This window comes from Nomascus leucogenys, chromosome 4, assembly GCF_006542625.1.
Source record: "Nomascus leucogenys isolate Asia chromosome 4, Asia_NLE_v1, whole genome shotgun sequence".
Taxonomy (NCBI): domain Eukaryota; kingdom Metazoa; phylum Chordata; class Mammalia; order Primates; family Hylobatidae; genus Nomascus; species Nomascus leucogenys.
This window is the reverse complement of record NC_044384.1, coordinates 3,386,603-3,399,601: the sequence shown is the minus strand read 5'-3', so window position 1 is coordinate 3,399,601 and position 12,999 is coordinate 3,386,603. Positions and strand designations below refer to the sequence as shown.

At 44.1% G+C, this 12,999-nt stretch overlaps 1 pseudogene; it reads right to left on the bottom strand.

Annotated features, from left to right (window-relative positions):
- Positions 1-7,360: 7,360 nt before the first annotated feature.
- Positions 7,361-12,388, bottom strand: LOC115834633 (annotated as a pseudogene).
- Between the last annotated feature and the right edge of the window lie 611 nt (positions 12,389-12,999).

The following is a 12,999-nucleotide window of genomic DNA, read 5'->3' as shown; positions in this document are numbered from 1 at the left end:
CAAACTCTGAGGTCGTTCCAACACATTTGCCGTTGGAAACCTCTTACCTCTGTCTGCAGCCCAGAGAGCAGCCTGGTCGGCTTCCTTCCAAATCATTCTCCATGGCCAATCACACAGAAACCAGGGACACATATAGAGGATTTTGTCATTTTGTTTCCTTTACAGAAACAGTATTATACCCTGCAACCTGTTTCTCTCATTTAAAAAATACATTATAAAAGCTCTTCCAGAGAATTTTTAAACAGCTGTACAGTATTTTATAGTATAAATACACCACGATTTGTGCAACCATGTTCCTCAGTGGGCATTCAGGTTATTTCCTGATGTTTGCCACACAAAGATTGCTGCTCCAGACACTCTAGAACATCATGTTTGCATATCCACGTGTGTACTTTCATAGCATAAGGGCAAGGAAGTGGGACTGCTGAGTCAAATGGTATATTTGTCATGTGAATAGATTTGTCTGAGATGATTCTTAAAGGCATTCACACCAAAGTGGGGAAGAATTCAAGCTGCTCTGTCAGTTTCTTCCACACAGATATTCTAGCTAGAAATAACAAATACTTTGTGTGTAGACATGCAGACAAAGCAGCTGATGCTTGGAAAAGGAACAGGACTGATCAAAGTCACAGCTAAATATTTCAGAAACAGGACTAGGACTAGGTCTCCTGATTTTTTTTTTTTTTTTTTTTTTTTTTTGAGATGGAATTTTGCTCGTCACCCAGGCTGGAGTGCAGTGGCTCAATCTTGGCTCACTGCAACTTCTGCCTCCCAAGCAATTCTTCTGCCTCAGCCTCCTGAGTAGCTGGAATTACAAGCACGTACCACTATGCTCAGCTAATTTTTGTATTTTTAGTAGAGACAGGGTTTCACCATGTTGGCCAGGCTGGTCTCCAACTCCTGACCTCAGGTGATCCGCCCACCTTAGCTTCCCAAAGTGCTGGGATTGTAAGTGTGAGCCACTATGCCCGGCCCAAATCCTGATTCTTTGACAGAACCTTTTGCACAACAATAACCTTTTGCTGGGCAATGAAGAGTTGGGGAAATGAGAAAGAAAAGGTGTGTATCAGTTATCTATTGCTGTGTAACAAGCCAGCCCAAAACGTCATAGCTTAAAATGATAGCCATTTATTGAGTTCGTGATTCTATGGGTCAGCAACTCAGGCTGGGCTCTGCTAGGAGGATCTTTTGGTTGGAGTTGGGTTCCCTCATGGGGATGTCATCAGCTGTGGGTCAGCTGGGGGTCTTGGTTTTTCTCTGTGCTCTCTCTTTTTTCTTTTTCTTTTTCTTTTTTTGAGATGGAGTCTTGCTCTATCTCCCAGGCTGGAGTGCAGTGGCGCAATCTTGGCTCACTGCAAGCTCCACCTCCTGGGTTCACACCATTCTCCTGCCTCAGCCTCCCGAGTAGCTGGGACTACAGGTGCCCACCACCATGCCCGGCTAATTTTTTTGTATTTTTAGTAGAGACAGGGTTTCACGGTGTTAGCCAGGATGGTCTTGATCTCCTGACCTCATGATCTGCCCGCTTTGGCCTCCCAAAGTGCTGGGATTACAGGCGTGAGCCACCGCACCCGGCCTCTCTGTGCTCTCTTATCCTGAAGTACGCCAAAAAGGAGTGCAAGTGTGTAAGACTTCTGGAGACCTAAGCCCAGGGCTAACATGTTATCACTTCTGCCATATTCTATGGCTAAAGAGAGTCACAGGAGAGCCTAGATTCAATGGGTGATAAAATAGGCTCTACCTCTTACTGAGAGGAACAGCAAAGGCACATTGCAGAGGGCATGGATCAGGAAAATGTGGAGAATGGAAACCGTGTTTGCAATTTATATGCCAAGTTTTCAGGAGCATGAATTTTTTTTTTTTTTTTTTGAGATGGAGTCTTGCTCTCTCCCCCAGGCTGGAGTGCAGTGGTGCAATCTCGGCTCACTGCAAGCTCTGCCTCCCAGGTTCACACCATCTCCTGCCTCAGCCTCCCCAGTAGCTGGGATTACAGGTGCCTGCCACCACGCCCGGATAATTATTTGTATTTTTAGTAGAGACAGAGTTTCACCATGATAGCCAGGATGGTCTCAATCTCCTGACCTCGTGATCCGCCCGCCTCGGCCTCCCAAAGTGCTGGGATTACAGGCGTGAGCCACTGCGCCCGGCCCAGGTGCATTAATTTTTTCCCCTAATTTCCAAACAATTGCTTTGGTATCATGTTGATGTGGCTGTTTGGAAAATCATGGCTCTGTAAGAGCATAAAGTAGTATTAGTGGTAAAATCCCAAAGTCTTCCCAAGGTACCTGAGGCACATTTGGGGCACTGGAATATTAGGTCAAGCCTCTTTGTTTTTAAAAATAGATTTTCAAATAAGAAAAATTATTCTCTATGGCCATTTTATTCTCATTTTTAATACATTTTGTATTAGTTGCTGGTGTGTGCCCTCTTTACTGCTCTGTTTGAGAACACTGCAGCTATACAGAACTGGGTGTTGTGTGTGTGTGTGTGTGTGTGTGTGTGTTTTTCTTAGCATGTTTCTGTAATTTTCCATCTCACAAAATAAAAACCTAAGAGTACAGGTCATAAAAATAGCAGGCAATAAACAAAGTTAGACATAGTCCACTTCCTTTTAATATTCCAACAAAAGAGTGTCCTTGGAGACGAGAGCAGGTGGGGGTGCAGGTGAGGGGCCCCAGGCGTCCATGGGGCACAGAGAGCCCCTCTGCGGGACTCCCGTGCACTGGGCAGACAGCAATCTCTATGTCCAGAAACTTCAGGCCTTCAACCAAATGTACAATGAATTTGGGGTGTGGGTTCAGGACAGGAAGAAAGCACACACACGTTAGCGTTTTGTTCTTTCCTGAATCGGCAGCTTAGTATGGAAAATGACCCTCTGGGGCACTCCCATTTGTCTAATCCAAGTGGGGCGTAGAAGGAAAGGAAACTCCGTGAGACTCCGCCGAGTCTCGGGCAGGGCACCTTGTGGCTGTCTGGGGCACGCTGGCCCCGCTCTGCCTCCACAGCTGGATTCTCCACCCCTGAGCAAGACAAGGAGCCCCAGACAAAACGCTCAGGATTCCAGAGGATGGGGTTAAGGATCCTCAGCGTTTCAGAGTGAAAATCCACGGGGCGGAGAAGGTTTAAAACAACAGAAACAGGCATGTGGGGAAAACCATAGGTTCAATTAGAAGCACTGTACAGACGTTCTGTACAAGAAATTCCTGCGCAGAGGAAACAGGATACCAGGAAAAGTGGAAACCCTATTGTTTACTTGGAGGTAGGAAAAGAAATAGGTGGGTGATTCGTTTCCATAGTGACTACTGTTAAAATAAGACAGACTGACACCAATACTGATTTATTCTCCTTTTCAAGCCTTTTTAAAAGATCGCTTTAATCTGAGTTGGTCCTTGAATATAAATAAGACCAAGTTATCTTTCACAATTATTATTTTTGGCCACGTAGAAATGAGATTTTTTTTTAAAATAAAAACATTTAAATAGAATGTGTGTTTTACATATAGGAATTGTGTTCTGGGTATTTGCAATTTAATCCTAAATCTTAAAATAATATTTTTTCCTGCTTTACCCCAAACTACAAGACGTGGATTTGCTGTTGGTGACCTCTGAACCCACATCACAGGAGTTTGGTTTATAAAGGTGGACACTTAATCTGTCCTCCTGGACAGCCAGGCTCCCCACTCCTCCCAAGCTCCAGATGCGGTTTGTTACAAAATGGCGAGCATGAAAGGCCTTAATGGGTATCATCTCACAAAATCTCCACTCCCTCTCAGGAGCAGGGGACCTCCTTGCAGGGCAATGAGCAGGAAATTAAACATGTACACACACATATACACACACGTACACACACACATACACACATACAAACATACACACACACACATACATACACATACATACACACATACACATACATACACACACACATACACACAAACGTACATACAAACATACACACACATACACACACACATATACACACATACACACACAATTGGTGCAGTGACTCTCTGGCTCAGCTCTTGAAGAAAAACCCAAAGAATGTTCTAGAAATTCCTAGGCCCCTGCTGGCTTAAAGTGTAGTTCTCACATGAGCCAAGAGTGAAGCCTGCCAGGGTATCGAGCCCCTGTGGCCCATCTCTACCTTCATCCCCTCAATCTTCTCATGCATTCATTCGGTCATTAATTCACCAAGCTTCGTGACGGTCCCCTAAGCTACTGATTGTTCTAGGTACTGGGGCTGCCACAGTAAGACAGGACTGATATCTCTCACACCAATTAATAGTCGGCATTAAGGAGGTGTGGTTAAGCATGCAGGCTGCGGAGTGAGACTCAGAACCAAACCCTGGCTCTGACCCTTTCTAGCTGGATTTCATTGCCTGCATGCGCTCCCTCTCTCTCTGTCTTTCTGTGTCTCTCTCTGTCTCTCTCTCTCTGTCTCTCTCTCTCTGTCTCTCCATCTCTATCTCTTCATCTCTTTCTCTCTCCTTTTTTATACCTGAAAATGCAAAGAATCGTGTCACCCCTATGGATTGCTACGAGGATCAATGGGATGCCGCAAGCACGGCGTGCAGCCGCCTGTTCCCTGGTGCCCCACATATGCTTGCTATAGCTATGATGATTATCACGACCAAGGCATGCCTCTAACCCTCGTGGAACTCGCTATCTAGATCTAATGGTACAGGAAAATAACTAGAACATTTGAAAGTGCTATCAATGCTATTCTTTTTTGGTTGAGTGGGATCCCCACAAGTTAAAATTAAGTAAAAGCTGGCTAGGCATGGTGACTCATTCCCGTCATCCCAGCACTTTGGGAGGCCGAGGCAGGCAGATTGCTTGAGCTCAGGAGTTCGAGACCAGCCGGGGCAACATGGTGAGACCCTGTCTCTACAAAAAATACAAAGAGTAGCCTGATGTGGTGGCATGCAACAGCTACTTAGGAGGCTGAGGTGGGAGGATTGCTTCAGCCCAGGACGTAGAGGTTGCAGTGCAGTGAGCTGAGATCACACCACTGCACTCCAGCCTGGCTGACAAAACCAAACCCTGTCTCAAAAAAAAAAAAAAAGAAGAAGAAGAAAATAAAACTTAAGTAAAAGCTGCCATTTATTTATTATTTATTTATTTTTAAAGCCACTTTATTGAAGTCTAATTGACATACAAAAAGCTGTACATATTTCATGTCTACAACTTGGTGAGTTTGCAGATAAGTACTCACTTGTGAAACCATCACCATGATTTATGCCGTAGGCATATCCATCACCTCCAGCAGTCTCCTTCCACGCTCTGAATTGATTATTGTTATTAATTATTCTGTGATACAAACACAAGTTAAGATCTATCCTTTCAGCAAATTTTAAGTATACAATACAGTGTTGCTAATGATATGTCCATGTTATACAACAGATTGCTAGGACTTACTCATCTTGTATAACTGAAACTTTGCACCCCCTGACTGATCCCATCCCATCCCCCCGCCCCACGCTCCCTCTCTCATCCCACCCCTGACAAACACTGTTCCACTCTCTGCTATGAGCCTGACTCGTTTAGATTCATCATGCAAGCAGCGTCAGGCATATTTGTCCTTCTGTGTCTGGCTTATTTCACTTAGCATAATGTTCTCCAAGATCACTGGATGGCGCGTGTTAATTAGACCTCTAAAACCAAGCCTAGGAGCAGGCAGAAGTGTGGAATGCAGCTGTGGCGCGAGGAGTCTAACCATTCTGCCCCCTGTAACTGCCAAGATGAATCGCTCCATGGACGGCACGTTCTGAAGTAATCAATATCAATTTTCAAGACAGCTGAAATGTCCGATGAACCACATGGCAGCCGGGTGCAGTGGCCATGAGCTGCTGTCGCCTCCCAGTTAATGTGAAATGGAGAAATAAACACCTGTCAGGCCCTCCCATCCACGGAGGCAGGCGGTCTGCAGAATCTTGTTCAACAGGCTGTGTTTTCTATGCCACACCGTGATCTCGGTTCCTTGGCTTGGCCAGGCTTGGTGGCGGGCGCCTGTAGTTCCAGCTACTTGGGAAGCTGAGGCAGGAGAATGGAGTGAACCCGGGAGGCAGAGCTTGCAGTGAGCTGAGATCGTGTCACTGCACTCCAGCCTGGGTGATAGAGCGAGACTCTGTCTCAAAAAAAATAAAAAATAAATAAATAAATAAATAATAAAAAAACTATTCTAACATTTAAAAATTTATTTTAAAATAACAAATATACTGTTCAAACATTTTAAAAATTAAAATATCCAGTTTTAATGTGTGTTTTGAGAAAAGGGAAATGGAATAAGTAGCTAATTGGTACATAAGTTGGTAGAAACTGTCAGAAAATAATTGTATTTTGTATTTCAAAAGGGTAAAGTTATAATTGCACTTTAAAACTGAGACATTTCATTCTAGGAATTTACATGAGCAAATAATCAGAAATGCACAAGACAGAGCTGTGTGTGGGCATGTTTGCAGCAGCAATGTTTAGGAGTAACACTAATAAAATGCAAGGGGCTGAGGTAGGGCAAATTTTAATTTGATATGTGGCTTTTAATCCTCCCACTCATAACCAAATGGCCGTCTTGGGACAAAAATCTTGTCTCCCCAAATCTCTTCTTAGGTGGGAGGCATCTGGGCAAGGCATTCAAAAAAAAAAAAAACATAAAAAACAAACGCCGGGCGCGGTGGCTCACACCTGTAATCCCAGCACTTTGGGAGGCCAAGGCAGGTGGATCACAGGATCAGGAGATCGAGACCATCCTGGCTAACACGGTGTAACCCCATCTCTACAAAAAAATTAGCTGGGCGTGGTGGCGGGCGCCCGTAGTCTCAGCTACTCGGGAGGCTGAGATAGGAGAATGGCGTGAACCCGGGAGGCGGACCTTGCAGTAAGCCAAGATCGTGCCACTGCCCTCCAGCCTGGGGCACAGAGATTCCGTCTCAAAAATAATATAAAATAAAATAAACATATATACAGGGTCTGATCCTCTCCACTTCCTTTTAGGGCTGGGATTATGCCCAATTAGCTCATGATCTGAGTCAAATGTTTGGGGTGGGGTGTATTTATTCAATGCTAATATAATTATGTGCACATACCACGACAAGTATTTGCACATGAGTTGTCACCAGTAATAAGATAATCCTGAAACTGGATTCTGTGGGGTAACAGAGTCTGGGGAAGCTAAAGATCCCACCTGAGTCTTTGATAAGCAATAAAGGATAGCATGGGAATTCCCACTCCAGGCTCACCCCAGGCGCATCCTCACTCACTGCTTCTGATCCAGCTTCCTGTCTGTGAAATAAAGCTTCATGTGTTCTCTAAATGACTTTCTGGTTCTAATACTCTGGAGCACTCTGATTCAACATGTGCATTCATCAGAAGCTCCAAAAATCCCACAAGAGTGGGGCACCCATGCTTCGAAACTCAAAGCCAGGGCAATGTAAACTCTCCGTGCTGCTTCCAGAAGCTTCCAACTGTCTGAAAGGCAGAAGTCATGGTATGAACATGTCAAGAGTCTACTTAAAATCACAAGATCTATACATTTGGGAAAGATAACTTGATTTCTTTTTTTTAACTCATGGTACAAAAGAATTTAATAAGTGACACATCGGTATAGAAAAACACATCACTTGTAGCTCATCCTTTAAAACCAGTATTGCCAAGTGAAAAATCAGTACAGAATTTTACTTAAATAAAAAATCAAAAGTACATGTTGGAAATTGAACTACTATGTTTTTCTTCTTTCTGGAAATGACATACATGCTTTCTGGTAAGTAATACTCTACCAAACACTGCACTAAACTAAAGCAGATAGACGACCTAACTAATTTATGCAGAAAGGGTTTTCAACAAACATGCAAAGAACAGGATCCCTTTCAGTCGATTTCCAGCACACAGCATACATTCATTAGTGCTCAGTAAAACAGTAACAAACACCAGCGTAGAAAGCATTTTTGCAGGCGGGGTGCGGTGGCTCACGCTTGTAATCCCAGCACTTTGGGAGGCCGAGGCGGGCGGATCACGAGGTCAGGAGATCGAGACCACAGTGAAACCCCGTCTCTACTAAAAATACAAAAAATTAGCCGGGCGTGGTGGCGGGCGCCCGTAGTCCCAGCTACTCGGAGAGGCTAGCACAGGAGAATGGCGTGAACCCGGGAGGCGGAGCTTGCAGTGAGCCGAGATTGTGCCAATGCACTCCAGCCTGGGCGACAGAGCGAGACTCCATCCCCAAAAAAAAAAAGCATTTTTGCTTTCATAGCACTAACAACTAAAGAGCACATAGCATCTCATACTTTGATCTTCAAGTGGGGAATCATGGAAGCTCCAAAATCATACCCACTAGGTTAGCATGAATATTCACCTATAAAAATTTTTTCAAAAATAATGCTTAAAAGAGATTTCTAGAAAACAGTAGGACTACACCAGGAGAAGCAGAAGACAGTGACATAAGGACTACAAATGTTAAGACAAGGAGTTGATTTTCACATATAGCTTTTAAGTAAAGGAGATCTCTTTCAGTTAATTCCTATAGGCAAGACAAGCTGTGATCACGGGAGATTCAGAAATCTCAAGATGGACATCTGGCTTGAATAACACCCTACGCAAACATCAAAAACCCCACTGAGGCTGAAGGACTGAAACTCTGACCACGTTAAAAAAAAAAAAAAAAAAGAAGAAGAGAGAGAGAAAGAGCTGTGAGTGCACAAAAAGATTCACGCAAAACCTTCTGGTACAGAAGGTCGTGGTGGAGGGTCATTCCACACTGGGACGGAGGGTCGTGGCGGAGGGTCGTTCCACACTGGGACGGAGGGTCGTGGCGGAGGGTCGTTCCACACTGGGACGGAGGGTCGTGGCGGAGGGTCGTTCCACACTGTTGGCACACCAACATGCATGCTGGGGTAGGAGGCCCAGGTGGAATGCTTGGCATGGGTTTACTCCCAAGGAGTCTGCCTCAGAAGCACCGAGAGAGGAGAGAGGGATTTACTTGGATCCACACGGGCAGGGGAGGAGTTCCAGGGTTATTAAGCACTAAGTTAATACAAAAAGGTGTTTCAGGAGAAATAAGTCTAGGAGGGTTAGGTCATTTTGCTTTTGACCTATCAATACTTACCATGAATAAAGAGTTACAGAACAAAGTCTCTCCAAGATGTATTATTCTGTCACCATTAGCTAAGCCTATTGATCTACTGGGTCAGTAACATCCACGACGATCCCATTCATTGCCTGGAAACCTAGCACCACAGACTGTCTTGGGAAGCTGACATAGAAGATGATTTGCACAACAAAGTCACGACTAAACCTCTGCTCGAGTCCAGTCTCCAGCCTCGTTTTTCTTTTTCTTTTTTTTTTTTTTTGAGATGGAGTCTCACTTCTGTCGCCCAGGCTGGAATGCAATGGTGCAATCTCAGCTCACTGCAAGCTCCGCCTCCTGGGTTCACGCCATTCTCCTGCCTCAGCCTCCCGAGTAGCTGGGACTATGGGTGCCCGCCACCACGCCAGGCTAATTTTTTGTATTTTTAGTAGAGACGGGATTTCACCGTGTTAGCCAGGATGGTCTCGATCTCCTGACCTCGTAATGTGCCCGCCTCGGCCTCCTAAAGTGCTGGGATTACAGGCGTGAGCCACCGCACCCGGCTTCCAGCCTTCTTCTTCTGCTTTGCAGTCCAGAAACATTTATTCAAAAGCCAGAAAATCCACAAATGTGAGCAGCATGTCAAATACGTCACCAGCCTTTATCTTCATGGTGCTGCAAGGCTGCTGTAAAAGCTGCCATGTTAAATCCAGGAATCCACTCCAGCAGTGATTCTTCAATGTACTTTTCTATCAAATGAATTCATTAAAAATAGCATGTAGGTGAAATTATTCGCTTCTGTGTCTTCAAATTCCTGGTAGTACCTGTCCATGAAATTTCTCCATAGTAACTGGAACTCCTCATCCATGATATGTCCTCTAAATATTCCACCACAGCCTCAAATTCTGCATCAGAGGTGGAGGAGAGAGACAGCATAAAGCTCTTTTCTTCTAAGGCATCCGTTGTTGCTGCCTTACCCACCAGAGTGGGCCAGCAGCCCTAAGACTCCTAGCCTGCTTGCAGCCCAACCTGCTTGGAGGGCACAGTGGGGAGGAGGCCTCACCGCCCAGGCCATGCCCACTCACTACCCAACCAGGTCAGTGCCTGCTGGTGAAGCCCAGCCTCAGGCTCCCGGGTGTGGCCACAGCCGCTCTGCCCACCGCCCATGTGGGTCCCAACTGAGAACTTTATTTCTTTTAATTTTTTTTATTATACTTTAAGTTCTGAGGTGCATGTGCAGAACGTGCAGTTTTGTTACATAGATATACACGTAGCATGGTGATTTGCTGCACCCATCAACCTGTCACCTACATTAGGTATTTCTCCTAATGCTATCCCTTCCCCGCCCGACAGGCCCCGGTGTGTGATGCTCCCCTCCCTATGTCCATGTATTCTCATTGTTCAACTCCCACTTATGAGTGAGAACCTGTGGCGTTTGGTTTTCTGTTCTTGTGATAGTTTGCTGAGAATGATGGTTTCCAGCTTCATCCATGTCCCTGCAAAGGACATGAACTCATCCTTTCTTATGGCTGCATAGTATTTCATGGTGTATATGTGCCACATTTTCTTTATCCAGTCTATTATTGATGGACATTTGGGTTGGCTCCAAGTCTTTGCTATTGTGAACAGTGCCACAATTAACATACGTGTGCATGTGTCTTTATAGTAGAATGATTTATAATCCTTTGGGTATATATCCAGTAACGAGATTGCTGGGTCAAATGGTATTTCTAGTTCTAGATCCTTGAGGAATTGCCACACTGTCTTCCACAATGGTTGAACTAATTTACACTCCCACCAACAGTGTAAAAGCGTTATTTCTCCACATCCTCTCCAGCATCTGTTGTTTCCTGACTTTTTAATGATTGCCATTCTGACAGGCATGAGATGGTATCTCATTGTGGTTTTGATTTGCATTTCTCTAATGACCAGTGATGATGAGCCTTTTTTCATATGTCTGTTGGCTGCATAAATGTCTTCTTTTGAGAAGTGTTTGTTCATATCCTTTGCCCACTTTTTGATGGGGTTATTTTTTTCTTGTAAATTTATTTAGAGAGCTTTATTTCTTATGATGGGCTGCAACCTGCAGGCTAGGAAGTGGAGCCTTCCATTGAGACTGAAAGCAGGTGCTTGGAGGGAAGGAGGGTGGGACAGTTTTATGTTAAACAGGTTAGCTAAATATACATATTTAACAGGTTATAGGAGAATCTATGAATATTCATGAAGAAAGGTCATACACCTGTGTGGGAAGCAAACATATATGTTACATGTGTCCCATGTTCAGTTGGGATGAAGATGTAATATTAAAATGCAGTAAAATTAGGCTCTATGTCAAAAGGTGAAAGATAGGACACAAAGGTGCTGTGTGCACATCCTCCATAAACCAGCCAGAACCAGTCTGTGATTGTGATCATGTAAACGGGTCAGCTATTATGTCAAAACCAGGGAAAGGGGAGGGGAGTCTGGGTGCAGCATCAGGAGGTTGCTTGAATTCAGCAGAGGAGTCTTCGTTCTTTGTTTTCCAGGACTGGTTTCTGTTTATTTCTTAAGTAAAAAGGTCTCGCAAAGGTTAGTGAAGAAAGAAGTGTACTGAGGTATGATTGACCTCCTGTCTTGTCATGACCAGAAAACTTGTAATAGTTTTCAGATTCTGGAATGTTTTTTGGATTTTGAAATATTTGCATATACATAATGAGGTATCTTGGGGATGAGACCCAAGTCAAAACATGAAATTTATTTGTGTTTCATATACACCTTATACACATAGCCTGAAGATAACTTTATATAATATTTTTAATAATTTTGTGCATAAAACAAAGTTTTGACCACAATGTGTCACAAGGTCAGGTATGAAATTTTCCACTTGTGGCATCATATCAAACTTTTGGGATTTGGAAACTCAAAGTTTCAAATTTTGGAGCATTTTGAATTTTGGATTAGGGATGCTCAACCTGTACAGTACTTTAAAACTGTAATTTCCAGACTTTCAATGGTGCACCCCTATTAGATTTTTAGAAAGCACCCACCAAGTAAGTTATTGATTTTACATATATATGCACAGCTACTGCACTAATATACTTTGTTATAAACACACACATTTTAAAGGTTATAACAAAAATAAACAATATTTTATCTTAACTTTAAAAGTGTTTTTGCTCTGACTCCAACTTGTGTTTTGAGTGCAAGCAGCAAGAATGAATATGCTGCTCCCATGTCAATTGAATACATACACCAAATGCTGAAAGGAAAGAGCCAGTGAGCGCACCCTGTCCCCACCCTCCAGTGGGGGCTCCTCATTCACTCTTCGGGGATGTCCTTGCTCCTCTGACATGCATGCATTTGGGGGGATAAGGGACCAGTCTATGTAACATTCGTAAAACGTGATTTTCTTATTTGATTTAAAAAAATGAACAGATGAAGTTGTTTTTCTGTGGTTTTTGTTTTGTTTCATTTTGAGACGGAGTCTCGCTCTGTTGCCCAGGCTGGAGTGCAGTGGTGCAATCTTGGCTCACTGCAACCTCTGTCTCCCGGGTTCAAGAGATTCTTCTGCCTCAGCGTGCCTCCCGAGTAGACTACAGGCGTGTGCCACCACACCCGGCTAAGTTTTGTATTTTTAGTAGAGATGGGGCTTCGCCATGTTGGCCAGGCTGGTCTCAAACTCCTGGCTTCGTCATCCGCCTGCCTCGGCCTCCCAAAGTGCTGGGATTACAGGTGTGAGCCACCACACCCGGCCCAGGTGAAGTTTTAATGGCTCTTCCTGCGTGCACCTCGGTTATTTATGGGGTGCATTCACTGATTCATATGCCTCATTTAAAACAAGAACAGGCTCAGATCCAGGTTCTGTAGAGCGTAGGACTTCTACAATTTCTGAGGAGCATAAACTCTTTAAGAAAAAGAACACCAAAAAAAAGTCTTACTTTTACAACTTTTACAAATGCTTGT